The 4,892-nt window shown below is 41.4% G+C and overlaps 1 long non-coding RNA gene across 1 annotated transcript; it reads left to right on the forward strand.

Moving 5' to 3' along the window:
- The first annotated feature begins 2,228 nt into the window (after positions 1–2,228).
- On the forward strand, positions 2,229–3,744 carry LOC140578513 (uncharacterized). The gene is made up of 2 exons (XR_011982743.1): positions 2,229–2,534; positions 3,495–3,744. It is a non-coding gene; the product is annotated as an uncharacterized lncRNA (long non-coding RNA).
- The last annotated feature ends 1,148 nt before the right edge of the window (positions 3,745–4,892 follow it).

Below are 4,892 nucleotides of genomic sequence, written 5' to 3' on the forward strand. Positions count from 1 at the left end.
CATATGGGCAGAATCTGGGCAAACCCATATGGGGCTGAACGATATGGGCCCCATATGGGCAGGATCTGGGCAAACCCATATGGGTGAAATGTGGGCTGAACGATATGGGCCCCTTATGGGCAGGATCTGGGCAACCCCATATGGGTTAAATGTGGGCTGAACGATGTGGGTCCCATATGGGCAGGATCTGGGCAAACCCATATGGGTTAAATGTGGGCTGAACGATATGGGTCCCATATGGGCAGGATCTGGGCAACCCCATATGGGTTAAATGTGGGCTGAACGATATGGGTCCCATATGGGCAGGATCTGGGCAACCCCATATGGGTGAAATGTGGGCTGAACGATATGGGTCCCATATGGGCAGGATCTGGGCAAACCCATATGGGTGAAATGTGGGCTGAACGATATGGGTCCCATATGGGCAGGATCTGGGCAAACCCATATGGGTTAAATGTGGGCTGAACGATATGGGTCCCATATGGGCAGGATCTGGGCAACCCCATATGGGTTAAATGTGGGCTGAACGATATGGGTCCCATATGGGCAGGATCTGGGCAACCCCATATGGGTGAAATGTGGGCTGAACGATATGGGTCCCATATGGGCAGGATCTGGGCAACCCCATATGGGTGAAATGTGGGCTGAACGATATGGGTCCCATATGGGCAGGATCTGGGCAAACCCATATGGGTTAAATGTGGGCTGAACGATATGGGTCCCATATGGGCAGGATCTGGGCAAACCCATATGGGTTAAATGTGGGCTGAACGATATGGGTCCCATATGGGCAGGATCTGGGCAACCCCATATGGGTTAAATGTGGGCTGAACGATATGGGTCCCATATGGGCAGGATCTGGGCAACCCCATATGGGTTAAATGTGGGCTGAACGATATGGGTCCCATATGGGCAGGATCTGGGCAAACCCATATGGGTGAAATGTGGGCTGAACGATATGGGCCCCATATGGGCAGGATCTGGGCAAACCCATATGGGTGAAATGTGGCTGAACGCAATATGGGTAACACGTGATTTTGTCTAAAAAATTACTGCTGTTATAATTGTTCTGAACACGCATACAATTGCTTGATTCTTAATATTTAATTAAGTTTCTGAGTGGATATTTGAAACCCCCAGAATTACACGAGAATTAACGTCCCAAATGTTGAGCTCCGGAATGCGATCTTGAAAAGTTCACACCAGGAATTGATTTATTTATACCTAGTCCTGATAAGATTGTGGAGAATAAAGGTGGACAGAGTGGAAAATGAAAAATAAACATATGGTTCTGTACTGTGCTTTACTTTTTGGCTTTGTCCTTTACAGTAACTTTTTTGGAGTACTGAATACAGCAATTAATGTTATATATTAGTTATTCTGTTTTTGCAGTCATAAATGTACAGTATACAAATATTTTTGGTAGACGACCATACTCTTTTTACTATAGTCTTGCAGTTTCTAATTTACATGCCAGCAACAGTTTTGACTTATATACAAATATTTGACTTGTATAGTGTTTTCAATTTTTTGCTGTAGTGTGTAATGACCATGTTCATTAGCGTTTATTTAACCGACTGGCTTGATGTGTGATCTGAAAGCAGTGTTTGCTTTTGAGCAAAGATAATAGTTTTCAGAAGATTGTTTGATTTTGCAAGACGAGTGTAAGGTATTGTGAGTTCAGCTTGAATTTTAGGATTTGTGCTTATAGTGGTTTGAGAAAAAGAGAGGAGATTTTAGGAAATGTGTTTCAGCAATTCAGGAAAACTGTAAAATGTCAAGGCATGTCAGACGACTTTGAAAGTGGGTGATAGGCCTCAGACTTGATCCAGAGGGTTACAGTAAATACTTATTATTCTGTTTCTTTTATGGTCCTCTTTTTGTATCTGCTACTATGACAAAAAAAATCCCAGTCTATCTACCTAGTGCTGCTTCATTATTCCATCCTCTTTGTGCAATGTACAGTACTGTCAGCAAAACAGCATGATACTACCACCACCATGCTTGACCGTTGGTTCAGTGTTCTTAAGTTAGGAAAACAACCTCACCCTAACCCCTTCAAACATATCTCTTTTCATTGTGGCCAAGCAGAGATGACACATTCACACGTCATTGTCTCTGCCCCCCCAGCTCCCCCGTGAATGTGCAGTCACACGTCATTGTGACTGCTCCCCCATCCCCCATCCCCCGTCTCCCCCCCAGGGCGCATTTTAATATAGGCTACAGCTTTTGATAAGATCTGTGTTTTAGCTGATAATTACATCTAATGTTAAATCAATATTTTTATTTTTTTTTGATAAACATCATAATAAAATAGGAGTGAATACATTTTAAAAATAACATACTTGAAGACCACATACATACAGATTCATCAAACAAGTCATCAAACAATCAGTCAGAAAACAGGCACCTTTTGAAAAGGCCTGGCGGGCTAGAGCTGTACTGCGCATGCGCGATACATTCCAACGGCTATTTCACCGGACGTCCACCCGAAAAACTCCACAGAAGTTGAAAACTTTCCCGGTGCGTTTTAGGTAAGTAATTTTACAGTTGATTGTTTGATTGAAAAATACACTATAAACAGAGAGTTATATCAATTTGCATGCATCTGAACGTTCTTATATTTTTAACTACAGTTTCCAACTCAAATGCTTTTTGAGCATGTATGCGCTTTATTTTAAATTTACAATTACAATAAATTTACAATAAATTTGTAATTAATTGTTTAATGTATATGACCGCCATTGTGTGTGTGTGTTTGTGTGTATATATGTATTAAAACGCCGTCTAATCTATACTGTGATAGATGTTAAAGTATAAAGTACAATATTGTAGTCAGATCAGTTTAAAACATTTGTAACCATTTTTTCGTAACATCATGTAAAATGATGATTATTAAATTATAACTCAATTCAGCGGGAGAACAAATGTTATTTGCCAATGTAATCTAGTTCCTTTTTGATAATTATTTCAGAACGTCCTTTTTAAATGCACATGATGGACATATTGCATGTATCAAGCATTTTCCCAGCGCCTTGCTTTAGCGTCTCTCGTCCTTCACCTTAACGGGCCTGGGGGAGGGGTGTTTTAAAAGCCGAAACCTGTTTGCAAAGAAACACCATAGAGATGCGTAGAAGCATGGGCGTAAATTACGGGGGGGACTGAGGAAGAGGAAGGAGGGTTCAAATTTCCGTACATCGCGGTAAATTAATTGGCAGTCTGGCAAAGTTTTAAATAAATTGAGAAGTGGTAATATATTTAACATTAGTTTTTTTCAGTTTTAAATTTGTTTATGCTCTGCTGCTCCCAGTACAATAAAAATGCAGATATTATTGTATTTTTAGGTTGGTAATTGTTAGGTTGGTGATTTTAAACTTGTACTCTGGGATTGACTGATATAGTAATTTGATTATTTTTAGATAAACAGATAAAATATCACTTACTGCCAAATGGAATGCACAAATTTAATTAGATTATTCCTCACTTTTTTCCAGGTGCTGTGTGGAAAAATTCAAAAACGAAAGAGGCTACAAAAGATGAGGTGAAAGGAAGCATTACCTCATTCCTCTACAAAAAGAGACGCAGACAAGAGGCAGAGCAGAAGAGTGGCCCTTCCAAACAGGGGAGAGTGGAATTGGTGGACTAAGAGGTTTTTTTAATTTGTAAAATAAATGTAAACTGGTTTTTTATTTAATTGTGATGTCAGTGTGTGATTTTCCTTAAATAAATATTGCATAAAACTGATTTTAGGCCTATCTGCTTCTTTACTTTTGGTTCAGCCACAGTTTAACTTATCAGTTTAAGACAAATCCCACATCCTTGCCCATATGGGCTGGCCCACATTGTGCCCAGGTGATGTGGCCCATGTGGGGCCCAGATAAATCCCACATCATTTGCCCATATGGGCTGGCCCACATTGTGCCCAGGTGATGTGGCCCATGTGGGGCCCAGATAAATCCAAAATCTTTGCCCATATGGGCCCCAGATAAATCCCACATCTTTGCCCATATGGGCCACAGATAAATCCCACATCTTTGCCCATATGGGCCCCAAATAAATCCCACATCATTTGCCCATATGGGCCCCAGATAAATCCCACATCTTTGCCCATATGGGCCCCAGACAAATCCCACATCTTTGCCCATATGGGCCCCAGATAAATCCCACATCTTTGCCCATATGGGCCCCAGATAAATCCCACATCATTTGCCCATATGGGCCACAGATAAATCCCACATCTTTGCCCATATGGGCTGGCCCACATTGTGCCCACATTGTGCCCAGGTAATTGGCCCATGTGGGGCCCAGCAATAACCCATACCGAACCCATTTGGGTTTTCTGGGCTGGCCCACATGGGGCCCATTTGATTCTTGGGTGCAGATTTTGATGGGGCCCATATGGGCCAACCCACATGGGCCCCATATTTTGGCCCACATTAAGCCCATATGGGGCCCATGTGGGAATGCTACCTGGGGCACATTTAGTCTGTCTGCAATTCTTTGCCAAGCCAACTCTCTGGCTTTATTTATGGCCACAGTATTGCCTTTTTTAGTGATTACATCTTTGTATTCTTCATACAGTTCCATCAGCAGTGTTTGTTCTGAGGTGGAAAAAAACACCGCTCTCGTTTTACACGCTTTCTGACTCATTTGATCGATCTATTGTTCATCCATTCATTTGGGCTTCTTAAATATCTTGGGTGTGCGCACTAAGTGAGACTATACAAGTTTGTCTTATGCTTCGCTGAACTCATGCAAAATAAAAACCTATATCAACTATATGGCTGCGTTCTTGTTTAACTGCCAATATCATCGTCGTTTTTGATGCATTATTGGCTGATACATTATGCAGAATCAGTTATTAAATTTTTATTCCGAAATTGTATTACATT

Source organism: Paramormyrops kingsleyae, chromosome 15, assembly GCF_048594095.1.
Source record: "Paramormyrops kingsleyae isolate MSU_618 chromosome 15, PKINGS_0.4, whole genome shotgun sequence".
NCBI classification, from domain to species: Eukaryota; Metazoa; Chordata; class Actinopteri; order Osteoglossiformes; family Mormyridae; genus Paramormyrops; species Paramormyrops kingsleyae.